Source organism: Thalassophryne amazonica, chromosome 12, assembly GCF_902500255.1.
Source record: "Thalassophryne amazonica chromosome 12, fThaAma1.1, whole genome shotgun sequence".
In the NCBI taxonomy this organism is placed as follows: Eukaryota; Metazoa; Chordata; class Actinopteri; order Batrachoidiformes; family Batrachoididae; genus Thalassophryne; species Thalassophryne amazonica.
In genome coordinates, this window is record NC_047114.1 from 46462214 (window position 1) to 46475410 (window position 13197).

The 13197-nt window shown below is 40.3% G+C and overlaps 1 long non-coding RNA gene across 1 annotated transcript; it reads left to right on the plus strand.

Annotated features, from left to right (window-relative positions):
* The first annotated feature begins 8733 nt into the window (after positions 1–8733).
* LOC117521532 lies at positions 8734–10502 on the plus strand. Its single transcript, XR_004563960.1, has 2 exons — positions 8734–9026; positions 9444–10502. It is a non-coding gene; the product is annotated as an uncharacterized LOC117521532 (long non-coding RNA).
* The last annotated feature ends 2695 nt before the right edge of the window (positions 10503–13197 follow it).

Genomic DNA, 13197 nt, shown 5'->3' on the forward strand with positions numbered 1-13197 from the left:
CGCCAGCTGCCCTGCGGACACAGCGTGTGCATCGCGTGTCTGGAGGGACTGATGTCTCACTCCTCAGGTGTCGGATTCCGATGTCCGGACTGTCGGGAAAACTTTAGTCCCGTCTTCGGAATTCAGAAGAGCTACACGCTGAATAACATTGCGGAGGACTTCAGAGCAAACAGGATGAGGAAGGTACTTCTTAGAAACACATTTGTCACCCTGACACAGTCTTCAGTTCGCAGTCACACCTTTTGGGTTTTAGGCCAAGCGAAGTGAACACGTGGTCTGCGACTGCTGCTCGGAGGGATCGACGCCGGCTGTGAAGACATGTCTCAAGTGTGAGGTGTCCTTCTGCAAAGAGCACGTCAGGGACCACCTGGAGCTGCCAGTGTTCACCGGCCACCCTCTGGTCACACCCCTGGATGACCTACAAGAGAGGAAATGCTCGCAGCATGATGACGCAGTACTGAGGTACTACTGCAATACGTCCAGACGGTACATCTGCAGCATCTGCACCCTGGAGGGCAAACAGCTGAACGTTGCAACTGAGGCCTGCACGGTACTGCGACGGCAGCTGAATGTGAGTGCAGCAGGCTTTACTGCACCCTCATCACTTTAAACACACACAAGTGGAATCTTTTCAACACACATAGTGAAAACACATCAGGTTGGGTTTTTGCAGGAGGGTATAGGCATAGTTTGTTGCATGGGCGTAGGAACCGGGGGGTGAGGGGGCCATTTCCATACTTAATTTCATAAATTAAATTATAATAATATAATTAAAATACCACAAAACTGTTTGTTCAAGCACCTTTTATGTAATTTTGCAGAAAGATTCTTTGGGAGGCTGCTACAGGCAGAAAAAAAAACAATTGACCTTCAGTCATTCTGAGTGCCCTCCCCTCCTCGCCTCTCCAAAAAAAAGGGGGGGGGGGGGGGAGTCATGTTTGACATTTTTTAATTTACTGTAGAATTTTTCTGACATTTGGTACAAACAATCCTTGGAAGACTGGTCATGGTATGTTGGACTTTCCGACTGAATCTCTTAACTCATATCACCACCTCTACTGCTGCTCTTAACAGTACTGCTTATCTGTCCAATACATTAATGGTATTCTTCTCTGTACTTTTTGGAGGAAAAAAAATTAACCACTGAATAATTTACAATGCTTTATTTTCTATATGCCATTTAGCAAGTGCAGCCACACTTTTGAGCGTTTAATTCTCTTCGCTGTCATCATAGTTAATTTCTCCACTGAAAGCAATACCTTTAAGGGGCGGAGCTTATTGATACTCCTAACTTTAATAATTGAGTCTCAGGGCTGTTTAATACCAGGTTTTAGTACCCATCCCTACAAGGAAGGAGGAGTTAACAGTTTCAGGTAAATACATATAAATCACTGACTTAGTGCAGTGTTCCCCATATTTGGTCAAAATTACTCTTTCTTTGTCCAAAGGACTTTTGGTTTCACTCATGCAGTCATTTTTTCTGTCATAGCTTAAAAGAGGGCCTTGTGGTTTTGCACCATATGTGTCCAGAGCATTATGCAGATGTGAAATATTCTGGAATTGGGCCTGGACCATATCAGAGTTTTATAATGTACAGTAAGCCGCATTGGTTGTTCCCTTGTTTGCACTCCGGGTCGCCACAGCAGATCCGAGGTGGATCTGCATGTTGATTTGGCACAACTTTTACACCAGATGCCTGTCCTGACGCAACTCCACATTACACGGAGAACAGGCAGGGATGGGGTCTGAACCACAGGAGCTTTAATCAGAACAGCAAGGAGTTAACATCACCACTTTAGCACTGTGAGACCAAGTGTAAATGTAAATGTTCTTTTTTCATTAAACGTATACAAATGGGATTGTATCTCTTGTCATTCACGTTGGGATGAATTTACCGTGCAGCGTATTATTTTGTTTGTTTGTTTATATGTCACGGGTGGTGGCCAAGTTGTTAGTGCCCTTGGTTTCATTGTGATAGAGTTGCGGTACAAACCCCACCCCTGTCACATTTCTCTATGTAATGTGGAGTTGTGTCAGTGAGGGCATCCGGTGTAAAACTTGTGCCAAATCAACATGCAGATCCACCTTGGATATGCTGTGGTGACCCCGAGTGAAAACAAGCGAGCAGCTGAAGGGATTTGCTTACTGTTTATATGTCACATGTGTGGAGCCAGACTCTCTTCAATATTTTAAGTTTGTTTTATTTTTGCGAAAATGTTGGCATCTCATAAAACCTAAAACTATAAAACTGTACAGATGTGAAATCATTGTTCACAGTGTCACTGTTTGGCGGCCATCTCATCCATGAAATTTTACCCTAATTTATATTAAATGTAAACTTCTAAGTTGGTGGAGTTTTCTTTGGAAACTCAAAAGCTCATTGATCTCATCTGAGAACAGTAATTCAACAAAAATGTGGGATCAGTGGTAGATCCAGATTTTGAGTATATTTCTTATTGTTACACGGGAAACAAGGTACCAGTAGATTCAGTAGATTCTCACAAATCCAACAAGACCAAGCATTCATGATATGCACACTCTTAAGGTTATGAAATTGGGCTATTAGTAAAAAAAAAAAAAAAACGTAGAAAAGGGGGTGTTCACAATAATAGTAGTGTGGCATTCAGTCAGTGAGTTTGTCACTTTTGTGGAACAAACAGGTGTGAATCAGGTGTCCCCTATGTAAGGATGAAGCCAGCACCTGTTGAACATGCTTTTCTCTTTGAAAGCCTGAGGAAAATGGGACGTTCAAGACATAATTCAGAAGAACAGCGTAGTTTGATTAAAAAGTTGATTGGAGAGGGGAAAACTTATACGCAGGTGCAAAAAAATTATAGGCTGTTCATCTACAATGATCTCCAATGCTTTAAAATTGACAAAAAAAACAGAGACGCATGGAAGAAAATGGAAAACAACCATCAAAATGGATAGAAGAATAACCAGAATGGCAAAGGCTCACCCATTGATCAGCTCCAGGATGATCAAAGACAGTCTGGAGTTACCTGTAAGTGCTGTGACAGTTAGAAGACGTCTGTGTGAAGCTAATTTATTTGCAAGAATTCCCCGCAAAGTCCCTCTGTTAAATAAAAGACATGTGCAGAAGAGGTTACAATTTGCCAAAGAACACATCAACTGGCCTAAAGAAAAAAGGAGGAATATTTTGTGGACTGATGAGAGTAAAATTGTTCTTTTTGGGTCCAAGGGCCGCAGACAGTTTGTGAGACGACTCCCAAACTCTGAATTCAAGCCACAGTTCACAGTGAAGACAGTGAAGCGTGGTGGTGCAAGCATCATGATATGGGCATGTTTCTCCTACTATGGTGTTGGGCCTATATATCGCATACCAGGTATCATGGATCAGTTTGGATATGTCAAAATACTTGAAGAGGTCATGTTGCCTTATGCTGAAGAGGACATGTCCTTGAAATGGGTGTTTCAACAAGACAATGACCCCGAGCACACTAGTAAATGAGCAAATTCTTGGTTCCAAACTAACAAAATTAATGCCTCGCAGATGTGAAGAAATCATGAAAAACTGTGGTTATACAACTAAATACTAGTTTACTGATTCACAGGATTGCTAAAAAAGCAGTTTGAACATAATAGTTTTGAGTTTGTAGCGTCAACAGCAGATGCTACTATTATTGTGAACACCCCCTTTTCTACTTTTTTTTTTTTTTTTTTTTTTTTTTTTACTAATAGCCCAATTTCATAACCTTAAGAGTGTGCACATCATGAATGCTTGGTCTTGTTGGATTTGTGAGAATATACTGAATCTACCGGTACCTTGTTTTCCATGTAACAATAAGAACTATACTCAAAACCTGGATTAATCTTTTTAGTCACATAGCACTACTATTATTCTGAACACTACTGTGTGTGTGTGTGTGTGTATGTATATATATATATATATATATATATATATATATATATATACTCAACAAAAATATAAATGCAACACTTTTGGTTTTGCTCCCATTTTGTATGAGATGAACTCAAAGATCTAAAACTTTTTCCACATACACAATATCACCATTTCCCTCAAATATTGTTCACAAACCAGTCTAAATCTGTGATAGTGAGCACTTCTCCTTTGCTGAGATAATCCATCCCACCTCACAGGTGTGCCATATCAAGATGCTGATTAGACACCATGATTAGTGCACAGGTGTGCCTTAGACTGCCCACAATAAAAGGCCACTCTGAAAGGTGCAGTTTTGTTTTATTGGCGGGGGGGATACCAGTCAGTATCTGGTGTGACCACCATTTGCCTCATGCAGTGCAACACATCTCCTTCGCATAGAGTTGATCAGGTTGTCAATTGTGGCCTGTGGAATGTTGGTCCACTCCTCTTCAATGGCTGCGCAAAGTTGCTGGATATTGGCAGGAACTGGTACACGCTGTTGTATACGCCGGTCCAGAGCATCCCAAACATGCTCAATGGGTGACATATCCGGTGAGTATGCCGGCCATGCAAGAACTGGGACATTTTCAGCTTCCAAGAATTGTGTACAGATCCTTGCAACATGGGGCCGTGCATTATCCTGCTGCAACATGAGGTGATGTTCTTGGATGTGAACATGCTGGATGTGGAGGTCCTGGGCTGGTGTGGTTACACGTGGTCTGTGGTTGTGAGGCTGGTTGGATGTACTGCCAAATTCTCTGAAACGCTTTTGGAGACGGCTTATGGTAGAGAAATGAACATTCAATACATGAGCAACAGCTCTGGTTGACATTCCTGCTTGTCAGTATGCCAATTGCACGCTCCCTCAAATCTTGCGACATCTGTGGCATTGTGCTATGTGATAAAACTACCTTTCCGAGTGGCCTTTTATTGTGGGCAGTCTAAGGCACACCTGTGCACTAATCATGGTGTCTAATCAGCATCTTGATATGGCACACCTGTGAGGTGGGATGGATTATCTCAGCAAAGGAGAAGTGCTCACTATCACAGATTTAGACTGGTTTGTGAACAATATTTGAGGGAAATGGTGATATTGTGTATGTGGAAAAAGTTAGGTCTTTGAGTTCATCTCATACAAAATGGGAGCAAAACCAAAAGTGTTGCGTTTATATTTTTGTTGTGTATATATACGAGGTCTGTGAGAAAAGTATCTGACCTTTTTATTTTTTTAAAAAAACATGGATTTGAATCACGTGTGATTACATCAGCCAAGCTTGAACCCTCGTGGGCATGCGAGAGTTTTTTCACGCCTGTCGGTGACGTCATTCGCCTGTGAGCATGCCTTGTGGGTGGAGTGGTCCAGCCCCCTCGTCGGAATTCCTTTGTCTGAGAAGTTGCTGAGAGACTGGCGCTGTGCTTGATCAAAATTTTTTCACAAACTGTGAGGCACATCCAAGTGGACACCATTCGAGAAATTCAACTGGTTTTCTGTGAAAATTTTAACGGCTGATGAGAGATTTCCCACAGAGCGGGATGTCGCGCAGCGCTCCGAGGTGACTTCGTCATCCTGTTTCAAGCTGAAAACTTCCAAATTTAAGCCTCTGTTGGCCCAGGACGTTGTGAGAGAACAGAGAACTTTCAGAAGAGGTCGGAATCAGCAGTTTATCCGGACATTCCACTGTTAAAGGAGATTTTTTTTTTAATGAAAGACGTGCGGACGGATTGGCGCGTCGGCTCGCAGCCGGCGCAGCGTGCCCGCCACAGGAAAAACACCTCCGTTGGAAGCCTTAAGGACAAGTTGGAACATGCTCTGCTAAACAATTTCTCAGATACTCACTCAACTGAAAGCCACCAAAAGGCGCCTGGATTTTACAAATGGTTATCAACACGGAGGTGTTTTTCCTGTACCACCGCACCGCCGACGCCAGTCTCTCAGCAACTTCTCAGACAATGAAAATCCGACGAGGGGGCTGGACCACTTCTTCCACAAGGCATGCTCACAGGTGAATGACGTCACCGACAGGCGTGAAAAAATTCACGCATGCGCACGAGGGTTCAAGCTTGGATCAAAAGATCAAAACAATACTTGGTGAAATCATTTACGCAAATTGTGGCTAAATGGACATTTGTAATTAACGAGACATAAAGAATATTTGATACATGGCGTTAGCCTCCAAGTCCACAACTCAAAAGTTATGGATGATTGTTATAAAGGTCATTAGCTTAAAGCAATTTCTTACCAATTTAATGTGAGAATACTTTCACTACTGTGTAAAAATCGTGTCCAATAAGGGCAGATTGTGCTCACACAGTGAAGTGTGTAAATATCCAATAATTTGTGAAAAATGGCATGTTAAATATTGACGATTAAACTAAATAGATCTCTCGTGTGACGTGACTACCACTTACCCTTAAAACAGGATTATTTTGCATGAACTACATTGTTATTCAGTATTCTAATCCAATTACATTTTTTCTGCAAATCTAATTGGTTAATTGTGAGATTTCAGACCATAAAATATCACGTGGATGGTGGCAAAATATTAAAACCATTTCACATTTAATGTGTTAACTCCGCGCCCTGTCCACGCGTGCTATTACTCCGCACCCTGACTGCACGCAGATGTAAATAATGGCACTGTCAACTGAGAGCAAGGGAAAGTGGCGTAGCGACGACGATGGTGAAATGGGTGAATTTAAGATTCTGTACGAAAGTATTGATGTGGAAATCTGTGGGTCTGCTTACAGAATTTCCAGTTTGGCATTGGAATTGGATTAGAATAGGAATAACCCCCTTGTGTCTAATGATTTGCGGACGTTAAAGCTGGATTACGGTTGCAAATAAAACTCAATTTGTAACCATAAAATCTAGCATTAAGGTCCGCATATCATCAGACACAACAGGGTTATTCCCTAATTGCAGTGATGCCGGTAACGCGTTACTCTAATCTGACCACTTTTTTTTAGTAACGAGTAATCTAACGCGTTAATCTTTCCAAATCAGTAATCAGATTAAAGTTACTTCTCCATGTCACTGTGCGTTACTATTATTTTTCATTGTGGGTCGATAACAGCATTAAACTTGGTCTGTGGGCAGGAGGTCGGGGTTCGACTGAACTTCCCACTTTAAGTGAGCTGTGAGCTTTTAATCCGCGGTTTTTTGCAGCTGCTCGACTCGTCCTCATCTCTTAAAGCACGGTGATCAGCACACCTGCACTGAGCTTTACAAAGACATTTTTATACTTTTTTTCCTCCTTTATTTAGAATTCTGATCTGAGCTGCTCTGTATCGTCTCGTTAAAAACAGCTGATCCTCCGCGACGCGTCAACAACTAACACTATTTTCCACTCAAATGCACCTAAACTCTCTTTTTGAGGACCACATGATGTGAAAACGCAATAAAACTTTCTTACCTGTAAATCTGGTCCTGTTTTCTGCATAAATAAATGTTATCCATTCTTTGTGCTCAAATGCCAAAGCAGGGGCGAATCCAGATGGAATGGGGGCGTGGGGCAAGGATGTGCCCCCCTCCCCCACAACACCCCTAGATTAAAGGTGCAATTTTGAAGCCGTTTTTTACTACAACTAATATTGCTTAAAATAATAATAATTGACAATTAAAATGTTTAGAGAGAATTTAAATGTTAGAAAAATGTTAGAATTTAATAGTTACCTTTATAAACAATGTAGGCTCGAAATTGCAAGTTTTACTGTTACAGTGCTGTCAACAGTTAAATATGAGGTCAAGAAAGACGTCTTTATTTTACTTTTTATAAAACAAGTATTTATTTTCATTGAAGTCAAGAAAGGGTGACTATAAAGTGAGTTTTGGCAAAACAGGTATCATTGTCATGTTGAGGTGGCAGAGGGTTGTTGTCGGCAGATGGGAAAAGTAACTAAAAAAGTAACTAGTAATCTAACTTAGTTACTTTTACAATTGAGTAATCAGTAAAGTAACTAAGTTACTTTTTCAAAGTAACTGTGGCAACACTGCCTAATTGTGCTGTAAACCTACAAATAAATCAGGTGTTCCTTCATCTAAAAAGATTGGATACTATATTTAATAAATAATTTTATTAACCATTTATTTTTTCATATGTATGAACTATTTTCTTATTCTTTATCATGTCAGCCACAAGATGGAATATCTCCATATAACTCACTCTACAGTTTTAATAAGTCTATAACATTGTATGATTTTTATTTATGTAGTTATCTTAAGAAGGTTTGAAGAACCGCCTGGTTGATTTTACTCGAGTAATAAGCTGAACCCAGTGGCAACCAGGTAAGGTTTAAAGAAAAGTGGGAAAAAAACTAATATGCAGTCATTTGGCTAAATGTCAGTGGTCAGTATGGTTGTTTAAAGTCGACAGTCAGGGGAGGTGATGGTCTAGTGGTTAAGCATTGGAATTGAGACCAGAGGATCTTTGGTTCCAATCCCATCCTGACCACAAAATCACCAAGGGCCCTTGGACAAGGTCCTTAATCCCCTATTTGCGCCCGGTGTGTAGTGGGCACCTTGTATGGCAGCACCCTGACATCAGGGTGATTGTGAGGCATTGATGTGTAAAGTGCTTTGAGCTATATAAATGCAGTCCATTTACCATTTTATTCACCATTTGACAGTCTGAGTTCAACATCTTACTGAGAAATGTTATATACAGAAAACAAAAATTAGATAAGTGGAAGTTAATCCTCTTCAGCCCAGGCAAAATAATAATCTTTTTTTCTTTTTTTTTTACACATTTTACAAACTTCATGTCTTGACAGTAGCAAGGCTCCCATTTTGACTTAAATGGGAATTGGTCGGTCATTCATGCAGATACAGTTTGTCCACAGTAGGTTCTGTGATGAATGATATGTGCACAACTTAATCATCGGTCTTATCAGACGGTTTCACTGTGCAGCAAAGTACAGAAGAGTTTGGAGGGAGAGGATTAAGAATTTAGCAAAAATATTTTTTGATGACAGTTTGATGGTAAAATATGAGAGGACGTTTTACAAGTGTCAAACAAGACTATTTAAGCACCTGAAACACTTTTTAACTCCAACCATTTCTTCACAGAACTCTTGGTTGGTCACCCACACAAGGGCCACAGAGCTCCTGTGGCACAGAATCAAGGTACCGTATGATTTGGACCAAAACATTAAATCAGAATACAGAGAAAAATGCCTGTTGGAGTTTTTTGCTCAGGGGGGTTAGTGAAGTTGGACCTGACCCCTGTGAAGTGCCATGGAGCTATAATAAACAAACTGAATCAGAATGGAAATGTTATTTCAGTTTTTCTTGTAATTGTCTACTTTGTTGGAGTCCATTGAATAGTCTAATGGAAATGCTATGATAAGTTAAAGGTCAAGGGTTTGGGGAGAACCTCTGTGTTAGACACTTTATCTGCAGTATCCATAGGAAAGAGGAATAGACAAAGAAAATGTAACCTCTGTGGTGGAGGTAATGTGCACTTTATTATCAAGTTCTGCTTAAAAATTGAGATTAAATTGTGTCGACCAGTTGGAAAAAAAAGTCGTTCCTGTTTTTCAGGAAGTCTCACTCTGGACTCGGACACTGTCAGTCCTTTCCTCGGACTGTCCCCTGACCTCCAATCAGTGGAAAGACTGAAAACCAAGCTAAACTATCCCAGTCACAAAGACCGCTTTGATGAAGCCCCCCAGGTCCTCTCCACCCACTGCTTCTCCACAGGTACCCACATGTGGGAGGTAGAGGCTGAGGGATACTGGGACATCGCTGTATCCTACGGAAGCATCCAACGGAAGAGCAAAGACAGCAGTGCTTTTGGAAACAACGCAGAATCCTGGAGCCTGACGCACAATGACAAAGGCAAGCTGTTTGCCTACCATGACAAAGTAAAACAAGTTCTTTCTGCAGACCTGCAGAGCAACAGAATAACAGTGAAGGTTAGTTTTGAGATGGGGAGCATCCTGTTCAGTACAGCGGGCCCTGAGGCAACCAGTCTGCATGAGTTCAAGGTGACATTGACTGAACCCGTCTGCCTGGGTTTTGGCCTTTACCGTGTGGATCCCCCCAGCAGAGCATCTATTATCAAAACCTGGTGAATGGTCATCCTATGACATCTATACAATCTGGATGTTGTAGGACAATCTTCATCTGAGCTACAGCACAAATGTGAAAGAGATATGGAGTGAAAATCAGTTGTGTAGTCCTTTGAGACATCCTGCTAATGAATCCTGATGAACACATAACCTTGACAAAAAAAAAAACTTTTGGGACTGGTCCAAACAAGCTGGTCATGAAGAACTTGACCATATCAAAAGGTGGAATGTTTGCATTGCAATATTACTTTGTCTGAGATATATATTTTTGTAAAGTGTAAATTAAGTTAATTTTTAATGTGGCTCAGGGTTGCTGGTTTGAGTCCAAGCTACTTCTTTGTATGTCAGTGTTGTTGAGCAACACACTGAACCAGTGCGCTAAGGTTTAACGCCTTATGTGGACGTTTCTGACATAGGCGCTTGAGTGCATATTTGCACTATACAGTATTTTACGTACGCCTTCATAGAAACTGAAATGCCCTGAGCTGCTCTGGTAATTATTTGTTAATTGTATTTGCCAAATAACATGTTAGAAATGACTGTTTTTAACAGGAACTTGATACATTATTATTATTACTACTACTTTTTGCATCACAAAAAAGAGGTGGCGGTGGGGGGTTAAATACACTGAGAAGCACCAGTAATTATTAAAGTTTATCTCCAACTAACATACAAAAATAGATTGGACTGATTTTCTTCAATTAAGTAACATGTTTCAAGAAGTCTAGAGCTTATTAACATGTAATATGAGCAAAGTGCAGCGAAGCTCCGCACGGCGGCGCGAAGCTCACTCATGGTACGGGGCGTCCTAAACAGGAAGTGCCAATTTTCAAATCCACAGTAAAACAGGAAATGTTCAAATGTCAAACACTTCCTGGATTGACAGACGAGATCCCATGGAATCTCACGGGAACTCAGTGGCAAACTCATACTCAAACAGGAAGTGCCGAATCCTCAGTCACAATGAAACAGGAAATGTTCAAATGTCAAACACTTCCTGGCGTGGGTAGAGCTAGAGAGGAGGCCGGGGTTTCACTGGACTTTCCTGAAATCTGATTGGACACAGATGACTGACATGTCACGGCACCACACGTCTGGTTGAAAGAGCTGCATTTTCAAATCAGTGAGTCACATTGACTGCTAGGTTTCTCCTGTCCAGTAGTTTGTGCTGTGTACCACAAAAGTTCTAATCCACCTTAGAAGAAGAAAAATGTTTGCTCCAGATTTGAACTATGGACTTATAATCACACGAAACTTATATTGGTGAGTAAATGACCATATTTTATGACAGAAATGAGGTCCAGGTTGTTAAAAGCAGCATTTCTCCTTTAATTCGGGTGGCCTGATGTACACATTTTTAAACTAAGACAGCAGCTTGTTCATGTTGGTTTATTAGTGCAGCAGATAATTGAAACAATCCTTCAGATGGTGATACAAGCATCAAATTCTGCCCAAATAAAGCTGGAGCAAAATTAATGGAGCAACTTTAACTTTTGACCCCTGTACAAACTGAAACTGACCTTTGTCACCATTCTTGCTGCTTTTACCTCATAACTCCATAACATTCAGTCACAGATTGTCTAAATTATACCTTTTTGGGATCTTTATGATCGGGCAAATATTGTGGTGTAGTTTTCAATATGACTGGAGTATCTTTTAATTTAGACCATGGGTGGGCAACTTGTTCCAGAAAGGGCCAAGAGGGTGCAAGTTTTCTTTGCAGCCACTGACTTCACCAGGTGAAGTCACTCATTAATATCACTTTGAGTAGATGGAATCAGTTAATGAGTGAAATCACCTGATGGAGTCAGTGGCTGCAAAGAAAACTTGCACCCTCTTGGCCCTTTCTGGAACAAGTTGCCCACCCCTGATTTTGACCCCTGTGTAATTCTTCAGTTGACCCCTACGTGGCTGCCTCTTGAAAATTCAAGTGGCCAGTCAGTTTTATTTAGAGTTCATGTCTATGGATTATTTGTGCCAAATTTGATGTTTGTATCACCAGTTGCAGGATTCCATACTCTAAATATTCTCTGATCTGCTGCACTATATATGAGATGTAAGATGCTGCTCCTCAGTGTTTCTCAATTGCCCTCAAAAGTATTGGAACACTTGGTATTTCACACATTTTAATGTTTATTCTATTTCAAATACATTTTTTTTCTAAAAATATCTTCCTTGACTCAAACTGAAAGCAAATCTCTACAACTTGATTATAAATTAATTAAAAATATAAAATCCAGCTTCCTGAAGTGGTGTAGAGGAGGATTTTCTTAAAAAGAACACCTGAAAGTTCAGCTACAATTTGACAGAAAGTACATTTGAGATGAAAGCCTAGATTTGATGTTTTGGTGAAAGAAACATTTGTATTTCTTCATAATTGATGTAAATAAAGTCCATGACATACTCAGTGACTTGGAAATGTTCATGTTTCCATCCCCTGACTTGTCTAAAGAAACTGGCAATAAAACTGATTTATTATTTATAGGTTTTATCAAGTTTTAGAGATTTTCTTTGAGTCTGAGGAAGATAATTTTAGAAATTTTCTCTTTTTTTTGTATTTCTAGTATTTAAAATGGCATAAACAAATTAAAATGTGTGAAATTCCAAGTGTTCCAGTACTTTTGGAGGGCACAGTATCCTAACCTTATGAGTGCAAAATGGGTGTGGTGGTATTCCTGTTTTGTTTAAGAATGTTTAATTTTCACTGTTGCTGCACTTTGTGTCAAATCATAGTCATATCATATTGATATGAAAATTCAGTAAGGTATATCTTCTATTATACATTCCAAATCTAAACTGGAATTCTACTCGTGTTTGCTAAGGTACACATATCTTTAAAAAAAAAAAAAAAAGAGAGAGAGAGCGTAGAGCCAGTTAGGTGCCTGGTCTTGAGAACCAGGGATGGCAGGTTGAAAAGCTTTTTTATCCCATGGGAACTCTCCCTATCCACCTAAGCGGCTCAAGAATATGGACAGCATGTATATAAGTGACATTTACATGACAATTTATGACAATATTGACAGGCAAATAAAGAAAAAAATGCTTAAAAAGATGGGGGGTCTGTGCCCCCCAGTAGCTGAAAGGTTTTTGACATGTTAGTGCTCCCTTGAAGCATTTACTCAAAATAAAGTCTGAAGGACCTAAATGACATGGTGAGATGCTGATGAGCGTTGCTCATTCATGTCCGCGACATATGCATATTAAAATTTAATGTTGTGATGGTG